This window comes from Hyaena hyaena, unplaced genomic scaffold (genome assembly GCF_003009895.1).
Source record: "Hyaena hyaena isolate Hyena2069 unplaced genomic scaffold, ASM300989v1 scaffold_1179, whole genome shotgun sequence".
Taxonomy (NCBI): domain Eukaryota; kingdom Metazoa; phylum Chordata; class Mammalia; order Carnivora; family Hyaenidae; genus Hyaena; species Hyaena hyaena.
Window position 1 is genome coordinate 371,041 of NW_024081811.1, and position 23,277 is coordinate 394,317.

At 40.2% G+C, this 23,277-nt stretch overlaps 1 pseudogene; it reads left to right on the forward strand.

The window, feature by feature from the left end:
- Nucleotides 1-2,883: 2,883 nt before the first annotated feature.
- Nucleotides 2,884-22,778, forward strand: LOC120224477 (annotated as a pseudogene).
- The last annotated feature ends 499 nt before the right edge of the window (nt 22,779-23,277 follow it).

Sequence of the window (23,277 nt, forward strand, 5' to 3'; positions counted from 1 at the left end):
GGCCCCTGTGCATACAGATGAAGTAATTCTTCTATTACTTGCAAGGCAACTGCCATGACCGTGGACCTGAGTAAAGTCCCCTTAAATGACAGCTCTGAAGAGGGCAGGCTGAGGCGAGCAGTCATCGGTGCAGGAGCTGCCATTTCCCCCCCATTTCCTGAGTTGGAAGCAGCTTAAAATGATCCTTTGCTGGTAGCCACAAAGTCTGGCAGTGATGAGGAGTAATTCTCCCCTTCTGCCCTTTCCTCAGAATGCCTTGATCTACTCTTATCCTGAGGGTAACCAATGTCATGACATGTCTGCAGCCTTTCTTATCACCACTGCTAATAACAAATTCCCACCTGGAGACAGCACCATGAGCACAATTTTAAACAGTCTCTTCTGGCACAAAATGATTTTGTAACGCAGATTCCGTCATTGAGGCAAATACTCACAAATGTGCCAGCGATAACTCCAGAAGTCACTTGACAACATTAAGATAAAACCTTATTACTGACAACTCTTTTTCCCCTCCCACTACATCTTACATTTTAACATTAGACCTTCAGAGACATCTTAGTCCTTCTACTCAAGGAGAAGGCTCAAGAATGCAGTTGTTAATTTGAAAAGAGAAGTACCACAGACACAAATGTTCTCTAAGAAAACCAAGAGACCTAGGGAGTTGGGGTTGGAAAGGGGGCAGTCAAAACCAACACTCCCAAATGATACTAACAAAAATGAGAGGAAGCCTCAGAAGATGTACTTTGTGAATAATAAGGCTGATATTTTTAGATTGTTTAAAATATTTACTTGACAGAGTATGTGCAGGGGAGGGGCAAGAGAGAGGGAGACACAATCTGAAGCAGGCTCCAGGCTCTGCGCGTCAGCACAGAGCCCGACATGTGGTTCAAATGCACCATATGTGAGATCATGACCTGACCAGAAGTCTGATGCTTAACCAAATGAGACATCCAGGCCCCCCAATAAAGCTGATATTTAATATACCAGAGTAAAATGTACGTACAGACTTGGTAACCCTCTGCCTCACCTGAAGAAAATATGCCAAGACAAAAATCTACAGGTTCACAGCCTTCCACTTATCCATGGTAGAAAGTACTATAGGAAAAAGTGTACAATAACCCCATTCAAATGACAAATCTAACAAGGTAACTGCTCCCGTAAAAAAGTGGTTTTCCACCATTTGCTTAAGTCCCATCTTTAACACTACATAATGAGTCTATAAGGTTTCGTGTGTGTGCGCGCGTGCTCACATTTTAGAATTGGCAAACATTTTTCTGCAAGTGATTATTAACCAATGACAAAATGAACAAGTAAGCAATGAATATCAATGGGGACATTAAAATAATTCCTAAAAATCAGCCACACACCATCTTTTGTCCCCAGTATGGAGTATTACAGATAACTAATATAATTTAATTATTAAAGGCATCACTTATTCAAATTATGAAGTAAAATGTTAGTATTACAATGCTGGAATCAGAGAAAGACTATTTGTTGGCATGATTCCAAAACCTGTATCAACATAAGGCTCTCATTTACTCATTCCCTCAATGAACAACCATTTTTTAAAGTATTTTTTAAGATTTATTTGGAGAGAGAGACAGACAGACAGAGACAACAAGTACAGGAGGGGAAGAGAGAGGAAAAGAGAATCCCAAGCAGGTTCTGCCATGTCAGTAGAAAGCCCAATTCAGGGCTCGTACCCACAACCCGTGAGATTATGATTTGAGCTGAAACCAAGAGTTGGACGCCTAACCAACTGAGCCACCCAGGCACTCCTGGACAACCATTGTTTAAAGGTCCAATGAGTTGGAAGAACACATGCATGAAGAAGACACAGTCTACACTGGCAGAATCATAGGAGAGGCACTATCCGACTTTTATTGGCCACTAATTACAGCAGCCACTGGCTTACCACTTTATATGTTGCCTGATTATTACAACAATTCTACAAGGAAGGTACTATTAATAGTCTTGATTTACAGCTGAGAAAACTGAGGCCTATATAGATTAAATAGCTTACCCAACATCACCCAAGTACGAGTGATCAGAGATAGGATCTGAATAAAAACTATCTCCAGAACTCACAATTACCATGCCTTAGTGCCTTGGTGACAGATCGAAAATAGGTCACTTGTTTTTAATACATTGAGCTAAACCCCAGAAAATAAAGATGACCAAACATCCTAGTGCAACTGCCTTCACTACACTGTTAGAAAGCTTCTTTCCGGCATCTCATTTAAAGGTGTAATTTCCTGTGCAGGGTGGCCTGTTGGTGGCATGGGTTGTGCGGTTATGAGGAGTCTTGGCAGGACACGGTTGTGTAGATTGTTCTGGACTCATACATAATTACAGTGATGTAAGGCTCAAGCTTCTCTTCAATGCACCCCACCCTTGCCACCAGATATGCGGCTAGTCAATTTACCAACTGTGGCGATTATTTGACATACCTTTTTTTATACTTAAAATAATCATTTTGCTTGCAATATTGTTGTTATCTGGTTTTTTTTTGTTTTTTAGGCCTTTAATAGGGCATCTTCTCTGGTCTGAGACCCCAAGCAAAATCACATACTAATGATTGTTGTCTCTTTCTTCCTAGTACCCATTCTAACACTTTGTAGAGAAAGCATGATTTACACTTTCCAATTCTTTTTAACTCAACCTGCACAAAGAGGAAACAAAAAAAATAGTAATAATAACAATAAAGGAGGAAGAATTACTTTTCAGGATTTATTCATCAAGTTCCTAATAGCAATGGACAGATTGATCATTGAAGGTTACATTTTATACGCATTCAGCAAATGCTAAGCATTCTTTAGAACCCAATGAGATAGAATCTCTTCCGTGAAGACTTCCGTGATAATTCCCGCATATCCACTAGTGATGGTCACTCTTCAGACTTCCATACGCTATAATGCTCACACCCCTCAGTCATCTGTTAGCTATCTTTCCGATCAGCCTGCCAACTCTTTGGAGGCGATGGAGGAGTCTTACTTACCCTTACCCTCCTTGTTCTACGTCAAGGATCTGGCAAGTTATGCAGCTCAACAAATGATTGTTTAAATTATGGATGTAAATCAGTGTCCTGTAGACCCGGTTTTAAAAAGTGTTTCAAAAGGTTTTTCCAAATTTTCTATTTGTGATGCATGGAGGTTTGAAGGAAAAGCACAAATAGGAAAACTTAAAAAAATAAATAAAATTGGATCCTCTTTGTTGATTATAATCTACCTCCCAGATATCCTGCAACGTGTTTCAAGGGCCAATTCCTTTTACTCTCCCAGCAACCTCATGCAAAGACAACTTTTATTCCACACACCTTATAAAACAGGATACAGAGATGCTGAGATTACAGGCCTTGTCTAAGAAAGGATAGTCAACTCGGAAGCTGTGGGACACAATTTCTTTTTTTTTTTTTTTTAATTTTTTTTTTAATGTTTTTTTTTTTTCTAGGAGAGAGAGAGACAGCGTGAGCAGGGGAGGGTCAGAGAGAGAGGGAGTCACAGACTGAAACAGGCTCCAGGCTCTGAGCTGGCAGTCAGCACAGAGCCCGACGCGGGGCTCGAACCCACGAACCGCGAGATCATGACCTAAGCGAAAGTCGGACGCTTAACCGACTAAGCCACCCAGGCGCCCCGGGACACAATTTCAAGTAAAGCAGCCTTGCCGCCAAATCCATACTCTCAGCTATTATTTATACCTCCTCCCTGGCAAATAGTGACACTTTGGGTGTCTAAACCCAGTTCAAGGGAATGAAATGAAGCCAAGGCCAGGCTCACTGAACAAGGACTTAAACAACAATGGAGGTAGGAAAGGATAGATGTAATGGGATACCCACAAACCAGAAACGAGACCTGCAAGCTTAGGGTAGAACCCATCAAAAATCCCTCCTTTATTGCAAGGAACATTCACTATGCAGCTCTGTGTTCCACGTCAGTACTAGCCCCTGACACAATGCCAAATGAGACTCAGCCCAAGCCCTGGAGGGTCTCACAATTTAATAGGCTTTTACTCCAGAGTGCCACTGTACAATATGCTGGCCACTCGCTACATATGGCTACTTAATTTAAATTGTAATTAAAATCAAATAAAACTAAAAATTCTGTTCCTCCATCCCTCTCATCACATTTCAAATGCTCAAAAGCCTCATGAGGCTAGCTGTCCGTCTATTCAGAACAGGGCAGATATACAGTATTTTATGCATTGCAGAAAGTTTTATTGGACACAATTGCTCTAACAACTAACCTTATTCTTAAAGCAGGGAGAAAAAATGTCAGCTATGCCTCTTTGAGAAGGATATTTAACCTCTACCTCAGTTTCTTATTTTGTTATCAGTAAAAGGAAAGTAATTATAATGGTTGCATTTGAGAGCCATTGTAAAAATTATTTTAGCTAGTTCATGTCAACATTTAGCACCTTAGTCTACATGTACTCTTAATATTGGGCTTTAAAGTTATTGTCATAGATATATTTGTATCTTGCAAAACATGGAATTTGGTTATGCTATAAGCCCTGAAAGATTAGAATCTCCTTTCCAATTTACAGATGAGAACACTTAATTCCCTGAGAACTTACCCACATAAATCAGATTCACCTGAATCGGACAAACACACCATTCATGCCCAACACTTGTGTTCATTTATATACCGAATATAATATAGGTTATAACATATATGATAGAGTAAGAAAAAATCTTTATAAGTAAAGGAAGGAAAACATACGTGAGGAATAATAATTTGAGAAGAAAGCAAACTAGAAAGGGACACCATTTAAGTTATCTACAGAATCAAGAGTTAGTGAAATTGGGCTTAACTGTAACAGATAATTCAAATATTTCACCTTCCATACCTTTTCAACTCCTTTGGTAGTTAATAGGCTGGTTTCATCCAGCACATAAACATAAGATTGCATTTTGATGTCTCAGATAGATTCTTCTCAATGGAAAGCTCCTATGGATATATTTTTGTAAGTAGCTAGCTAGCTAACTAGGTTAAGTAAGGTTTTGCATTACAACTATTCTGCTACCACAACTATTATACTTACATTATTCATTCAAGTAAAATTCTGTTTGATCCTCATAGAAAAGTAGGCACTATTCTAATGCTGATAGCCAACCTTCTCACATGGCTAATAATGACAACAGTGAGGAATTATTGTTTATTTATTCTATTCCTGTGACTTTCAATTCCTAGCTTATAAAATGCATATAGAAACAACAACAAAAGCAAAAACAATTAGCTAACAGATATGCTTGATTTTGCTCTTTGTTAAATATGCTAACACCAGTACATTATTCAATCTTCTTGAGGCTCCATATTCATACTGGGATAATTCCACCTACTTCTCTATTTTTAGCAAGAATTAAACTAGGTGATTAAATACAAAGCACTCAATACACTGCACATCTTCTATCACTTATTAACAACTCAAATTGTGAGGGATGGTATAAAATGGGACCATGAACACAAAAATCATGTCAATTTAATGGTACAGTCTCTTATTTGCAAGTGAGGAACTGAAGACCACAAGTGTGCAACAGCATGTCCAAGCTCAAAGCTGCCCAAATGATACCTGGTAAAACTGACCATTAATACCTAACTATGCCACATAACATCCATTGTCTGCAAAATAGTACTACATGTTTCTATGAAGCAATATTTTTTAAAAAGTTAATGTAATGCTGAAAATAGGATATATAAATTCTAAGTGTCTTCAGACAAGGAATGAAAAAAATGGAAAATAATTCTATATCCTGATGACTCTCAATTTTTATCTTTAGCCTGGATCTCCACCCTGGACTCAGCTTGGATCCAAATATTTCCATGACATCAAGGCATAAGTATCTAAATATAACCTAAAATTTAATATTCCCCAAATCAGTTTTCCATTTGCAACTTCCACTTGCATGCTCATTTTCTCTACTTGGAAATTCTATCCTACACAGTTGAGCAACATAGTTATCTATGACTTTCCTCTTTCTCTTACACCCCATAATTCATCACATCAAAACAGACCAAGAATCCCATCACTCCTAACTTTTTAACTCATCTACCCTAATTCTCTTTAATCTGTTCTCTGCACAGATCCAGAATGATTCTCCAACTCGTTGAAAGGAAAAAATAACACTCAAAAAATAAGCTGTAGGACCACCTGTTCTCTGAATACTTACTGTCCTTTTATTAACTCTCTAGTCTCAATAATAGGACTGACCCGTGCTCACTTAACTATACACTCCTATCTTCTACATTCTACCAACAATAGAGGCATGATCCTACCCCAAGGCTATCCATTTCTTGTTTCTTCTGCCTGAATACACTCTTCATGGTTATCCATTAAAGTCACAATTTACACCTTCTTCAAATCTTTGTTCATTCTTTCTCTTGGAGCGTTTCCCTTACCACCTAATTTAAAATTGCAATTCTTTCTACTGATATACAAACTCCTTTTTCCTCTTTATAGATCCTTCATAGAGATTTCCCTCTGAGGAGTAAGATAGAGAAGAAGAAATAAATTCTGTCCTTTCCTATCTCCTCCTATCATCTCCTTGTGAGCTCAAATTTTTGTTTTGTTAACTTCTTTATCTACAATGCCTAGATTAATGGCTCAAGAATTATGTGTGTTTAATAAATATTTGTTGAATGAATGAGTTGATTAATAAATACACAAGGCCAAAGGTTGTTAAAGTGGTAGAATGTTACTTTCCCTATTTTTCTTTTTATATGAGCAATAATAGTTTGTATTTTCAATGTCATGGTTTCCTATAGATTTTTGAATTTCCATCACAGTGCCTGCCTATATTTCATTTCTGTTTCCTTATTTTGATTTTGGGAGCTCTGCTTTTGGCAAGCACTGTAAGAATCTAAAAGTGTCCATTGTTTGAAAACAAACATTTAATGACAAATATAGTAATAGTTCATGATTTACTAGTAGTGGTAGTACCATCAGTAGAGCAATCTTTCTCTGGGGGCCTCTTATAAATTTTGGACTATGACTTATCTCTTATTTGTGTTGGTTTACTGAACACTCAGAAAAATCATATGAAATGATCACTACTGACAGAGATGGAAAGTGATGTGCAAAGATCTTAGGTAACTGGCTCATGGTTACAGAATTAATAATTGAGAAGTTGCAATGTTCATGCTGCCAAGTTGTTATCTATAAAGTTCGCAGCATCCATATGTCCAAACATTCAAGTACAATATATTGGAAATGATTTAATTTGCTCAATATCTACTTGTTAACATCATCGACTATCTTAAGGATTGAACATAAAAGGATTGCAGTTTTCCTATATACTTACTATACAGCAAAGATTTAAAAATAACTCACAACTCTAACGTGAACTCCCCTTTCTGAGCTAACAGGATCTTATTCTTTGCCTGCATGCATTTGCTGCTGCTGCTAAAGGTCTTGTAGGATAAGCGTGTGACTCTTTACACAGCCTGACTTTCTTTCTGAAGAAAGGTCCTGCTGCCTTGAAAAGGACTCCTAATCACTCTGTTACCTTTCCTTAGATATGTTTGCTGGACTCCTTGGGGAGGCTTTGAAATTCTGACACTTCGTATAAGTGCAGAGTGTTTGCCAAAAAGTATTCTTTGTTGGGGAAGCGGAGAACTTTTTTATTTACTTATGGACACAGCATGGTTTATAACCTCCCAGAGTGAGGAAATGGAAAAGGGAAATGGCAGAAACAAAAATCGAAACCAGCTAGTTGGTAAAATAATTTTAGTTTGTACAAAAGGAGATAGGGAAACTCGGAGACATTAAACTCCTTCAGAAGTAATCAAAATAGCTTAAGTGGAAATAATATTTATTTAGCACCTACTGTGTGCCAAACCTTGTATAAACTATTTGTGTAGGTTTTATAGCATGTCTGCAACAAACCACTGTGTCCATATTTTTTTTTTTAGGGTAGGAGCATTGTGTTTAAAGGGTTTAAATACTTATTCAAAATCAAGTTCCTACATGTGTCTTCATTTTCAAAATTGTGAGACTTCAGATTCAAGTCTAGGAATAGAAGTGAGGAGAATACTAATGGTAAGAGCACTATACTGCTGTGTAAACCACTCTCTCTTTTTGTCAAATATTCACTAGATTTCTCTTTTATGCCCTTCTTCCCCTAATCATAGTACAGTTATATTTTTACAGCATTCTTGAGGGATAGGAAGCATTTTAAAAGTGACACTGGTAAAATCCTCCTCTTGATGACCAAATATGTAACATTTGTTTAGTAATGATTAATTTCCCATTAAAGTTCAATGTATCATGTGTACCATGCTCCAGTACTTTAAAATGTAAGCTAAGGTCAAGATGGAGTAGGGGCATCTGGGTGGCTCAATCAGTTGTGTCCAACTTCGGCCTAGATCATGATCTCATGGTTCGTGGGTTCTGGAGTCTGCTTCGGATTCTGTGTCTACCTCTCTCTCTGCCCCAACCCCACTTGTGCTCTGTCTCTCAAAAATGAATAAACGTTAAATTTTTTTTCAAAAAGGTGGAGTAATAGGTGGCAGATTCATCATTAAAAACAATGAACAAAGTCAGTGAAATACTATTTTTCCAACCATGCACATATGGTGGCACAGGACAGTGATCTGAGAAATATGAACTCTAGGACTGTCCCCAGGTTACAGCCCTAATGAGAGATTACAAATGGCAATACTGACAAGGACCCCTTCAGAGCCTAGCAATGCCACGGAGCTGAGAAGAGGGAGATTGGAGCCAGGTGTGTGGTTTAAGCCGTAAAATTGAGATCCAATATTATGTGCTGCCTTTATATCAGGTGAAACCAAGAAGGCCTTAAATGGTATAACCACAAGTCCACCTCCCAATTACGCTCCTGTAGATGAGGTTCATCAGCCAAATAACCTTCCTTATCAAGAGAACTACTTCAGGCTTACTGCTGAATGGTGGGTTTCATTCCCAGAAAACACATGGAATTATCCAGCAAACCAATCACATTCTCTCATACGAACTGTGGGTCACCACACCCTCTCAATACTACAAAAACTACCTCCCATAGTCTCCAGTTGTCGACTGTTCCCAAGAGCCACCTCTATGAAGTCACATGTGACATGCTGTGCCCTCCTCCCCCAACTGTGAATATATTTGACTAATGATACACATGGTTGTGATAAATCTCCTCTACCCAGTGTTGGCTAACATAGGCTTGGTTATCTTCCTAAGTCTAGCATGAAAATCTCTTAGTCACCAATGGGGTGCAGGCAAGGTAATTAAAGAGTGAGGCCCAAATGGGAAAAGTGTGCAGGTCAAAGCACTGGAAAAAAGTGATCATACACAGAAAGAAAGTACTGGAGATGTTAGAGCATTTCCTCAAATCTTTATGTCATCAATTGACAAACACACCTATAACCAAGACTATTTGAGGACAGGAAAAGATTCATGAAAGGAAAAACTTTATAATGCACACAAAGTCAGAGTACTTAGGAAAGTCAGTACTGGGGCAAAATGAGATGAAGTTTAGTGTAATCTAAGGCTACCTAATATGTTGCTTAAAAGAAAACTCCAAAGGACCGAGCTCTTTCCAAGTAACTTAAATGAGTTCCATGACAAAGCTCAAGAATATTTACAGATATACCAAAGTATCCAGCAGCAACAAAGTTAAAAGTCACAATATATGACATTCCATTAAAAGCTATTAGTTAGGCAAAGAATTGGTAGGTATCATCCTTAAAAATATTTTTTTTAAAAAATCAGTAGAAACAGACCAAGAAACACCCAGATACAGGCCTATCGCCTTTTATTGTACTTCACTAGTAACTACCTATTTTACAGGTTGAAGGTTAAGGGCAAGCCGACATCAAATAAGTCTGTTGGTACCATTTTTCCAACAGTGTTTTTTCACTTAAAGTCTCTGTCACATTTTGGCAATTCTCAGTGTTTCAAACTTTTTTCATTATTATAGCTGTTATGGTGATTTATGATCCATGATTATAACCTGCTGAAATGGTTACATTTATAAGGTATGTTTATTTTATACCTCCAATTTTATCAACTATTTTAAGTTAATATTTAAATTAATTTGTACACTGGTATTTTTAAGATCTAATGCTATTTTACACTCAATGGACTACCATATAGTATAAACATACTTTTTATATGCCCTGGGAAACCAAAAATTTCATTTGACTCACTTTACTGTGATATTCGCTTTACTGTGGTAGTCTGAAACTAAACTTGCAATACTTCCAATGTATGTTTTTAATAGAATGCACAGGCAAGGACATTAGAAGTGTTTACAATTAAATTTATCTATAGTCAGGAAGAAAAGGAAATATGAAATATGTTAGCAACATGAATATACAAAATAAAACAAACTTCAAGATGTGAAAACACTAGTATCTGTCATGAAAAACACAATGGTTTTCAAGGATAGCAGAATAGATGCTTCAGGACAAAGGACTTAGGAACCTGAAGACACACTAACAGAAACCATCCAAAATGCAATACAGACAGGCAAAAGGCAAGGAGAAAAAAAAAATAGGTCATCAGGGAGCTGTGGGATAACAAGTGGATTACTATATATGTAACTAGAGTCAACAGGAAACAAATCAAGGAAGGATAAAAAAATAAACTAAAAATTAAAAAAATACATTTGAGAAAATCATGACTGAGTTTTTTCCAAATTCAATGAAAACTATAACCCCACAGATCCAACAAACTCAGTAAATCCCACGTACAACAAACAAGAAGAAAACAATGCAAAAGCACATCTTAAACCAACTGTTAAAAAAACTATGATAAAGGGGAAATCCTGCAAGTAGAGAAAAGCTGTAGGTTTTTAATAAAATAATGAAGAATGGAAAGATTTCTTTTAGGACACAATCTGAGCCAGAAGAGAATGGAACAACTCTAAAGAAAACAGTCTACCTAACAATTAACAGTATAGAGAAATGAGCCTTCAAAAATGAAGATGAAATATTTTCTTAGATATATAAAGCTAAAAGAATTCACCACTAGCAAGCCTGCACTACAAGAAATGTTAAAGAAGTCCTTCATATAGAAGGGGCACCTGGGTGGCCCAGTCGGTTAAGTATCTGACTTTGGCTCAGGTCATGATCTCACGGTTCGTGGGTTTGAGCCTCATGTCAGGCTCTGTGCTGACAGCTAGCTCAGAGCCTGGAGCCTGTTTCAGATTCTGTGTCTCCCTCTCTCTCTGACCCACCCCTGCTCATGCTGTCTCTCTCTCTCAGAAATAAGATATTAAAAAATTTTTTAAAAAGTCCTTTATACAGAAGGAAAATGACCTAAAAGGGAAATGTGCATCCACACAAAGCAATTAAGAGCACCAGAGATTATAAAACGTGGGTAATTATAACATTTCCTCTTTTTAATCTCCATAAAATTTAATGTGTATTATAAAAAATAATGACCGTGAATTGTAAGGCTTATAGCCTATTTAGAAGTTAAATATGTAACAGTGTTAACCAAGGCCAATGGGGGAAGGGGACATGAGAATACAAGTACACATCGTCATATATTATTATTTGAGTTATAATCTAAAAATGCACAATGAGAAATAATGGAGACTTCTCTGAAGAACCCAAGAGCATACGGACAGGTCTTCCATTCTGAAAAAATTTGATGTAAATAAATCATGCTTATATTAGGTTATAATCCATTAATTAAATTAGGACTCCATGAATCCATATGATACAATAGACAAAAAAAGTTATGGAAGAGAAAGCTCTTAATTTTACCCCTAAATTTTATACTTTCCTCATGTATATGGCAGATTTTTCCCCAGTCATATACATGGATGGTGTTCTGTAAACCTTGCCTAAATTCTACTTTGTTATAAATTGGTAAGCTAGCTCAAGGAGATCAAAGACTCATTAAATTATACCAACAGCATACTTGGTTGAAGACATGAAAGAAAACTTTATATTTGGAATTTTTCTTGTTATTGCTTTTGTTGATTTAGAAACAATTTTATTTTTTTATTTGCTTATATAGTTCTTGTAACTTTTTGCTATCTGTGAAAATTCTGTTTTCATGATATGTCTGGCCCAGTTTTGAAATCCAAGGGAAAAAAGGGTATGATTTTGATAACCATATCTCAACTGACTCTTTAAACTTTTAAAATGAGGCTGTGTGTTCAGCATTAGTACTGAATTTAACTTGGAATTTTTGAATCCAGAAATAATTGCTTATGTGTAAAACTGCCTGACGTATGTGCACTTCCCACCCCATAAATGAGAGAGATCATGTTTAGTTCTTCTCAACAATAAAATTAACTAGTACTCTCTTAAGACAAGCTAGAGGGGTACCTGCGGGGCTCAGTTCCTTAAGCACCCAGCTCTTGATTTTGGCTCAGGTCCTGATCTCACAGAAGGTTCCCAACTTTGAACCTCACAGTCAGGCTCTGACTCAGCTTGGGATTCAAGCTCTCCCTCTCTGCCCTTCCTCTGCTCTCTCTCACACACACTCTCACCCTCAAAATAAATAAGCTTAAAAAAAAAAAAAAAAAAGACTAGCTACAGAAATAAGATAGAAAACATTTTTTAGTCTCTTTCTTTATATCTTGATAACATATAATGCAAAAATGGCCATTCCAGTAAAATTTAACAAAAACTTTGAACATTACACCCTTATACTTGGCATATAATTAGTTTCAGGTATGCAGATTTTTGAAAATAGATACAAACTCTGAGGGAGACAGAACTTAGTTTCCTTCCTTCCATCTGTCTTATTTACAGAGTGTCAAATATGTGCCAGTAACTACTCTACATTCAAAATATAAACTTACAATCAAGTTTTGAGGAGCCTGAAATTAAGTCCTCCATTAAGAGCAACCTCGGGCTGCACGAAGCTCCAGTTCCAGGAAAAGCTTCAGCTGAAGCCACCCTCGGATCAGCCAATCAGAAGAAATGTGTAACATTCCTGTGGTCTGAGTCAGGGCTGGGAACTGGAGGTAGTTACTCTGTACAAACTAGCCTATCACTCACTGCTTGCCTAAACCCCACATAGGCCCTTTGAGCTCACCTTATAATTGGTTATTTTCAAAGGAGTCTCAAAGGTCATGATTGGGTCCTGCCAAAAGTAATGGACACCTCACAGATACTGAATGGTCAAAACTGTTACCATGGGGACTGTACAATTATGATTGGTGCTTATGTGATGATGCTATACATACAACATGTGCACGGTAACACCCACATCCTTTACCCCATAAAAACCCTGCTCGCTATTGTTCAGAGCTTCACCCTGCTGCCTCTGCGCCGGTTAATGGGTGAGCCCCTGCTCGAGCTTGTAATAAAGACCTTTATGTACTTGCATCAGTGTCAGCTCCTTGGAGGTCTACGGTCCCACCTTAAATAAAAAGTCTGATAACATTTTTTTTGCCTGATTTGAATATGGGTTATTTTTCTTCTATCTATAAAAATTGCTGAGTATAATCTAGGTATGAAGACTAACAATAGTTTTATTAAAGTAATTTGGAATGACCGTTGGTAGAAGTTTTTAAAAATACAGGTTCTAGGGGTTCCTGGGTGGCTCTGTGGGTTGAGCATCTGACTTTGGCTCAGGTCATATCTCATGGTTTGGGAGTTTGAGCCACGCATTGGGCTCTGTGCTGAAAGCTAACTCAGAGCCTGGAGCTTGCATCGGATTCTAGGTCTCTCTCTCTCTCTCTCTCTCTCTCTCTGCCCCTCCCCTCATTACACTCTCTCTCTCAAAAATAAACATTAAAAAAAAGTTCTGGTATTTATTTACAGAGACCTCTTAGACATACCTTAGAAAATTTTCTTCAGATGATAAAAACGTCAATGGGATCTTTAAAAAGAACACAGAGATCTTTATTGCCTCAGGACAAGAAATTACCTGATTTTCTCCCTAGATGTATTTTAAGATGAAATGGCAGAGGATAAAGACATATTTTTGTCTCAACAAAGAGTCTGAGCATTTCCAAGTTTAAAAATTTATTACAGGTAGTGATCACAAAATAACCCTGTAACTTTATGATAAATGAAAGCAAAAACATTTTCTTTAGTTTTTTTAAATAATTTAATGTCCCCTCCACCAACACACACATATCTATATTTTCAGTGTTAAGTTTTTTTGTTTTTTTTTTTTTAACAGAGTGAATGAACAAGACCATTAACTTAATCACAATAGTCAATACACTACTAGCATGAAAGCACTCAACTTTTCCAGATAAAATCATCATCACAGACCTGGATAATCCTCACCTTGCTCCTGTAAAAATTTAAGTTTCTAGGGTACCTGGGTGGCTCAGTCAGTTAAACATCTGACTTTGGCTCAGGTCACGGTTCACGGGTTCGAGCCAAACATCAGGTTCTGCGCTGACAGCTGGGAGCCTGGAGCCTGCTTTGGATTCTTTATCTCCCCTCTCTCTGCCACCCCCCCCTTGTGCTCACTCTCTCTCTCTCTCAAAAGAACTTTAAAATGTGTTTTTAAAAAAATTAAAGCCTTCTAAGCCAAATATGATTGGAGCTACTTGGTTATTGCCTAGTAAATATGGTATCAAAATCTTAAACATACAATTAAAGAACAACCAAAATACAAGTAATCCAAAAGCCTCATGCATATCTCCAGGATCATTTCAAAAAGGATTAAGGTTAAAAACACACAAATGGAAGGAAAAGTATTTAAATATCAAACTCCACCAAGTAACAGGTGATATATTTAAAAAGATGAGATAACAGGTGCTGGGAGCCGCACTATCCTCGCTGGATGACAATCACAGTGAGGAAATGGTAGCGTTTGCACAGCTCCTGCCATGAGAAACAGAAAACTGGAATCTCCTTCTGCTACTACTGGCTCACGTTGGAAACGAGGCTGTTGGTATTGACCAGGCCTCACAATATTCCAGATCAGATCGATATTCCCCCCACAGATTGCTCATAAGGAAAGGCATGTCCCTGCCTTTTCCAAAGAGATTTCAGATGAAAACATTGTGGATGATTGTTCAAAGGTTCTTCCTAAGGACCTTGCAGATCCAAGACTTAGATAATAAAGGGGGCTTGAGTCTGGCCCTGAGACCAAGAGCCTAATTTAGAGTTAAGGGCAGATATCCACCCCCACCCACTTGTTTTTGCTTGGAGCACTGGCCGCCCCTTCCCAAGGCATTTGTTCTCAAGTATTGGGAGTGACTTATTCTGTCCTTGAATATGTTGATTGCTCCCTGTCAAGGAACCTATTGAGGAACTACTTCTTTTGTGATTATGGGAGCAAAGGTGTCTCCTGAGAGACCTGTTTGACACCACCCTCCCCCCCCCCCGAAAAGTAACTTCACCCTTTTATGCTAAAAACATTGTCTGATATGCTAAAGATACCTTCTTTCCCATAGGAAAAGCATCTAAATCACCTATCTCACTATTGATAAAGGTTATGCAGAAGTCTACTACAAACCTATGTTCTGGGAAATTCTTTCCTATCAAAGAAGTCGGTTATCAGAAACTGTTGTCTAAGGCAACTGCCACTTCTGTGCCATCCCCCCAACACTTAATTTTAAAATAAAGTTGAGCCCCAGCCAGGGTGGAGAAGCCTGCCCAGTGACCAGAAAGACTCTCAGACCTCTCTCACCCCTCCCTCGCTGACATCGTCCATCCTTCAGGGACCCCTGGACCCCAGCCAGAGCCAGCCTCTGACGAACAGGGGCACCTGGGTGGCTCAGTCGGTTCAGTGTTTCATTCTGGATTTCAGCTCAGGTCATGATTTCACGGTTTGTGAGAGACTGAACCCCACATTGGGGGGGGGGTGGCTGTCAGAGGGGAGTCTGCTTGGGATTCTCTTGCCTCTCTCTCTGCCCTTCCCCCCACTCATGCGTGCACGTACTCTTTCAAAATAAACAAACATTTGAGGCACCTGAGTAACTCCACAATTTGAGCATCCAACTTCAACTCATGTCATGATCTCTTGGTTCTGGAGTTCAAGTCTCTCTATCAGCCTCTGCACTGACAGCTTGGAGCCTGGAGCCTGCTTTCGATTCTGTGTCTCCCCCTCTCTGCCCCTCCTCTACTTGTTTTTGCATGTGCTCACTCATAAAAATACATATACATCTAAATAAACATTTTAGAAGGCTTTAAAAATAGATAAAAATCACAATTTTAAAAGGTACTTGCCCCTTATTTACTAATATAGAAAACCATCCAAGGTGTGAGTAGTCCATTCACTTCTGGAACCCAGCAAATTCTTTTTGATTCTTTTGTTAATAGTAGCATCAACTTCAAAAAGCCTCATGCATTTAGAGATTTGAGCCAACAGCAAGGCCAGGATGACTATGATATGCATACACAAAACCTGACATGTGCAGGAGGTGAGAGCCCCACTCACATTTTCCTACCTAACAAAATAGGCCAAGGGACAAGGGAGGAGACCAATGGACCCACGAAGGCCAGAGCAAAACACATGAGAAATGTACTTGAAACCCAGAATTACAGAAGACCCATGCTTGCTTGGCATAGTCCTAAGGTTGTGCTTTCAATAATGAAGACAGAATCATCCAGATCAAGTATTCCTAGGTGTGATTATCACATCAGCATCCCACTGAGCATTATGAAGCTGTGTGCAATAGATAGATGAGCAGACTTTGTGTATGTGTGCATATATTCGGCCTACAGTGAGGACTTAGGAAGGACATCTGAATTTGAGTGGTTCTTGATGAAGCAACACACCAAGTTCTCAGGAACAGCACTACACCTGTTTAGTTTATCAGAAGCTGATTAGGGTGTGAGTACTTATTTGGCCACTAAACTACTTTCAGGTGAATCCTTTGACCTAGCTGATGTTAATAACTCCATTTCTGTCCGGAGCTTTTATATTTGCTGTACTCTCTGAAACAACCTTTGTCCCAGATTTTTATTAGAGTCTCTCAGGCCTCATTTCACCTATTTTCTGTCACCAACCTATCACCATTCCCACCCCCAAATACTCTACCACAGGACTATTTCATTGAATTTATAGTAATCATCACCAGGTAAAAATACCTCAAAAAGAACTGCCTTCCCTGCTGAACTGACCTGCCCTCACTTATAATGTAACTTCTTTGACAGCAGGGATTTTTATGAATAGACGCTCTATACTCAACTCCTATTAGGTGACCAATAAATGCTTATTGAACCCTATCAACCAGAATTTAGGACAGGTTTTATTACAAAGTAACTGCTTCCATATATAACTGAAAAGATTTACTGAGATCCAATTTGTTCAAATGTATAATGAGAGCCAGGAATGTTTTACTCTGCTAAGCTAACTGTAAATATAATTAATAGACTACATGGAGGTGTATAGCAGGTTCCGAAATGATTATCTAGTTCTTTCGAGAAGAAATTGAGAAGAACCATAAGCCAGTGTACTTCAGAAAGTAGTGTCCAGATCCTAGAATAAATCAATTGTGCTGGTTGGGTCTTTTTGTTGTTGTTGGTTTTTGACAGAGAGAGAGAGCACAAAAATGAACGTGACAGAGAGAGAGGGAGACAGAATCCCAAGCACACTCTGCAGAGAGTTGTGCCCAATGCAGGGTTAGAATCCAAAATCTGGGAGAGCATGACCCGAGTCAAGATTAAGAGTCAGAAGCTTGGGGCGCCTGGGTGGCTTAGTCAGTTAAGCGTCCGACTTTCGCTTAGGTCATGATCTCGTGGTTAGTGGGTTCGAGCCCCGCGTCGGGCTCTGTGCTGACTGCCAGCTCAGAGCCTGGAGCCTGTTTCAGTCTGTGACTCCCTCTCTCTCTGACCCTCCCCTGCTCATGCTCTCTCTCGCTCTCTCTCCTAGAAATAAATAAAACATTAAAAAAAAATTTAAAACCCACAAGACCTATCTTGAGATGAGACACCAATGAAAAGCACTTTTACTTTTTCAGGTAATGCCTGAATGTTTTTATTGGGACACGGATTGTCATGGTGATGGGGGACAGGTGTCATTCGTGAGGAGATGGAAAAATAACTTAAGCGAAAGTTCTGTGGAGCTAGGACTGAAACATCATACTGATAGTCCTATTTTGCTGTTTTCCAACACTGCAAGGGTTGTGAGGAATGGCTGATTATATACTTACAAGTTGGGAGGAAGTTAGGGAAAGTCTAAGCCTCTAAGGAATTTGCAAGTAAGGTTTCAAGGACCTTGAGAGGCTAGATGATTTTAGAATAGAGTCATTTACTACTGTCTAGTAAAACCTTAGTCTTCAGACCCTTCACATGTGTATCAGTGGGTCATATGCTTGGACACTGACTGCTAATGTCTATCTGGGAGGGGGCGGTGGAGGATGGGGGAGATAAAGGAGGTCTTCAAAGCGATTTTCATGTGTTAAAGGAGACTTAACAGGACCTGGAGGGTGGGCTTATGTCAAACTACGGTTGCCGTATGCCCCTAACAAAGTATTAACATTGAGGAAGATGGGTCCTTTAGGAAGATCATGGGCTGTAAGCTTTAGGAAAATTTATTTTTTCTATTTCTTTTGCCTTTGTTATCCCTATCAACACCCATATATAAAAGAATAGTTAATGCAGGTTTAAAAAAGTGTAGGGCCTTCACCCAACCATGCTGGCACCCTGCTCTACGGCTTCCAGCCTCCAGAACGTTCCTGGGTTCAAGATAGCGAGGTAGAGAGATCATGAACTCATCATATCCCACAGACAAACCAAATCTGCATGTACATAAGAAACCCCTGCCTCTGAAAAAACTAAAAGCTTGTCTGAGCAACTCCTGCATATCCAGTGAAAGAAGGAAAGAAGAAGGAACACACAGAAGCAGGAAGGAGAGTCTGAGGTGCAATCTCACCATCAAATGCCCCTCTCCCCCAGCCTCACTTGGTGTCCACAGCCATGTACACTAGGGGGAGGGGGCCCTCACCTAAGGCAGGGGTGCCCAAAACATCTAACTTTAAAAACCAGGACGGCTCCAGAGCTCGAGAACCACAAGACTACAAAAAACCCAGAACGGCGGACTTACATGCTCCAGGGCTCAGCAGAGATACCAGTTCCAGGAGTGCCGGGACTTTCTGTCAAACATCCTCACTTGCTAATCAGAAAGCGTTATTCTGAGGGAGCGGGTGGGTTACATTCACACACATTTAAAGGCCGCTGACCTGCAGGCTGCTCTCGCTCTGCATGGCTCCAGCAGCGTCTGACCACCGTCTTTATTTTTGAAGTCTAAGCCTCTCCCCCTGCCAGGTGCCATCCATCATCTACAGGTGTTGGAATTCCTTCCACAATAAGATCTTCCTTAGCTGATAGGCTGAGTGTTACCCCTATTAAATCTCAAAGGAAGACCCCCTCTTACTGGACTCAGTTTTGAGGCCTCACGGACTGTTGTTAAAACTATCTGCATTCTTAAGTCTAAATGGACTGAGGAAAAGATTTAAATATTTATAAAAATCTTTAGAAATTAGTTTCTATATGTTTTGGAAGAATATAGTTTGCTGGCATTTTATTTTTATCTATTTAGGTTTTTAAATTTTTTATAGTTTATACATTTTTGAGAGAGAGACAGAGCATGCAAGCAGGGGGAGGCAGAGAAAGAGAGGGAGACACAGAAACTGAAGCAAGCTCCAGGTTCAAAGTTGTCAGCACAAAACCCAGAGATCTTGACCTGAGCCGAAGTTGGAGGCTTAACTACCTGAGCCATCCAGGTGCCCCTTATTTATTTAGGCTTTTTTTTTTTTTTTTTTTNGTTTTTTTTTTTTTTTTTTTTTTTTTTTTTTGAGAGAGTGAGGGAGAGAAAGAGCCTGAGTAGAGCTGAGTGGCAAAGGGAGATTTTTTTTTTTTTTTTTTTGAGAGGACAGTGAGAGAGCACAAGCGAGGGAGGGATAAACATGGTGGGGTGGAGACAGAGGATCTGAAGCAGACTCCACACCAACAGCAGAGAATCTGATGTAGGGCTTAAATTCACGAACCAAACCGTGAGATCATGACCCGAGCCAAAGCTGAACTCTTAACCTACTGGGCCACCCAGGCGCCCCAAGAGAGAGAATCTTAAACAGGTTCCACGCTCAGTGCAGAGAGTGAGGCAGGGCTAGATCCCATGACCCTGCATTCAGGGCTTAAGCCAAAATCAAGAATCAGATATCAACCAGCTGAGCCTCCCAGGAGCCCCAATAGTTGGTGTGGTATTTTAAGTCTAAATATAGAAACTGTGTAAGAGTGTAAGCACAGGTCTTTGCATTTTTCTGGTTCACTTGATCATCTTGGAAAGCCCCACACAATGTTTTCCAAAATGTTCTAGAGATTTGTATGACCAGATCGTTATTCTCATCACTTTGAGAAACGCCTGGCCTTGTTGGTGGAGCAGTCTCTTGTGCCCCTTGGTTAGCACTTGATATGATTCCTGAGATGTGAGACCCTTCTGGCTCCCTCAGCCTCTTCCAGTCCAGAACTGCCCAGTGTTCTCTGTGGCAGCTGCCAGTGACTTGATCTAAGAAGATTCCTCTGAGGCAGGAGTTCCTATTTTTCCAAAATGCAAATTTGTTAACTGAAAATTGTTAAATAAAATATTTTGTGCTCTCAAAAAAAAAAATGCCTTAAGATGCTGGGCACAACATGCAGCCTCCCTATCCTGGCCCACCCACCCCTGCACTGACCCAAGTTCTGCCCTCTTCCTACTATTGCCCTCCTCCAATTTGTCTTCTGTTCCATTCTATTTGGCCCACCTCTGTCCCCACACCTACTTCCCCTTGCCCTACCCCAAGTTTCCAAGTGCCTTTGACACTGTTCTCTCTACCATAAGGTTCATGGTGGCCACCATGTCCATCTAGCATCCAGTATATTTCAACCCTGTCTGAAGAGCTTCTACATCGGGTTGATCAGTTCCACCCAGATCAAAAGCCTAAAGCTGGAAGTGCTGAGCAAACTAGTTAATGAAACTAGAATCCTTACTGTCCTACAAAAACGCCAGACTTATATTCACAGCATGGTCAGGAACTTTAGGGCATCATGATCCAAGCCATTGGACACGTACAGCTAACACAGGATGGGCGTGTGGCACCTGCCTCAATGGCCTGATGCAGCTACTGTTTCACTGTGATGTGCTATTCATCACAGAGTCAGTGGTCATCATTAAGAAGCTGCTGCAGATGCAGCCAGTACAGCATAAGAGTTCATAAGTTGGCAGAGCTCATGGGAAACATCTAGGTGCTCATGGCTTGCGCCAGGATCCTGTGGCTCATTGATGAGTAGTGTGAGCATGTCTCCAGTATTCACCTGATGTCCTGGGAAAAACGGCCAAGTCCTTCACAGCAGAGCAGGACATCATCAAACTGCAGGTCATCAACCTGGCAGCCAAACTCTAGCTGACCAACCCTAAACAGAATAAGCTGTTGACCCAGTATATACTAAGTCTGGCCAAGTCCCACCAAAACCATGATATCTGTGACCTACCACACTTGACCTGGCAGTTTATCCTCTCTTTAGAGCAGGGTGGAGCCCTTGGCCACCATGCAAAGGAGCTCCGCCTGGCACCCAAAGCAGCCCCAGGCTTGGAGTCATCCTTCAAATACCAGACCACTTCCAGCCGGGCTCGCTATCCCACTTCTAAATCCAAGGCCACAGGCTACCAAGAGCTTCCGGACTGGCCAGAAGAAGCTCCAGAAACATCTGCATGCAACATGGAGGTACCTGAATGGACCAGGTGTTCAATCTGGCAGAAGAGGAAGGAGAGGAAGAGGAGTCAGGCCCCACAGAGTCCACAGGTTGGCACCCAGAGTCCGAGAGTGAATCAGCAAGAGCAGCAGTGAGAGCAGCTGAAGAATCCACCATTGACTCCAATTGTGAAAAACAAGATGAAGGTGAGGAGAAAGGGAGAAGGAGTGAGAGTGAACACAGTGAGGAGGAAAATGAGAAGGCGAAGATGAAGAAGGTGCCATAGGGACAAGGAGAGGGTTTGTCTTCAGGGAAGGACAGAAATTCCAGCTGTAGCTCATCACTTTGAGAAGACATTGGAGCCTGAGGAGCATCAGGGGAAACTGTCTCCTGAAAGGAAGAAGAAACAAAACAAAACCCTCCCTGTGGAACAAGTACCCCTACAGCCAAAGAAAAGTCTTTGTTTGATCTAGAGGACTTCTCCCTCCTCGTGTCCAGCCTCTGTTCCTCCCACAATTGTATCTACCAGTCTGGCTGCTGACCTGGAGGGCCTGACATTCACAAGCAAACAAAAAAGATCCTGATGCCCTTGCTGCTGAGTCCAGTGTCAGGGTTGGGAGGCAGGGGCTGCTGCACCTTGTAACTGGTGAGGGCATCCAGCCTTTCTCCCTGGGGCCCCCACATGGTATCTGTGCACACCCACTTTTCCAACAGCTCCAATGCCCCCATCAGGGGCCTGCAAGTGGGCACCCCCAAACTGCCTGCAGGCATCAGCATCCTGAAATTGAGTCCCTAGCACTCAGAGAATCTGTAACTGCTGTAATGGGCAATAATTTCTGTGACTTAACCTAGGTGCTCAACTTCCAGCTATGAATCCAAACCTGACAGTTCCACATCCACTGCAGAGCAGAGGGCCCCTGTATGTGTTCACGATTGAGAAGGAGTTCAAGAAGGTATAGCTGATGGACATGAATGAGATCACAGAGAAGATCAAACTGCCAGACACCTGTCGGAGTGACCACAGTGTGGTACAGAAAGTGACTGCCACTGCCAACCTTGATTGTGTCCCTTGTCAGACATATGACAAGTACGGGTTTGAAGGAAGGATGCTGACCAGTGGGAGCCTGGTCCTGCTGACCCTGGACACCCTGCTCACCGGAGCTGCCACTGAGTGAGAAGGTGGTGACTGGCACAGTGCTGGGGAAGGACATGGTACGCCCTCTGAACCACTAATTCCCAGATTTCAGAAATGAGATTAGCAAAATCTCAGTATTTTCGTAATATATTTTATAACATATATACGTGATGGATAATATCTAGATTTATTGTGATCATTTTGCAGTATATATAAATATCAAATCATTTTGCTGTATATCTGAAACTAGTATAATGTATGTCAATTACAGCTCAATAAAAAATACATGCATAAAATAAAATGTGTATTTCTGAGCTAGAGTCCAGGAACACCAAATCAGAATATGTGGGGTTGAGCCTAGAAATCTTCCTTTAAAAAGTATCCAAGATGATTTTAAAGCAGCATAAATGTTAAAAAAAAAAAAGTTGATGGCATGCTTTAGATACATCTTTTGTTTCACCAGTGCACCCTCTCTATCCTGGGCTTTTCCATACTGGACCAGCCCTTTGGAGGGGATTCTAGTAAACTGGCACTGAGGCACCAGAAAAAAATTACCAAAAAGGTAAATAACTGATATCTCTGGAGCCTGTTCATTCT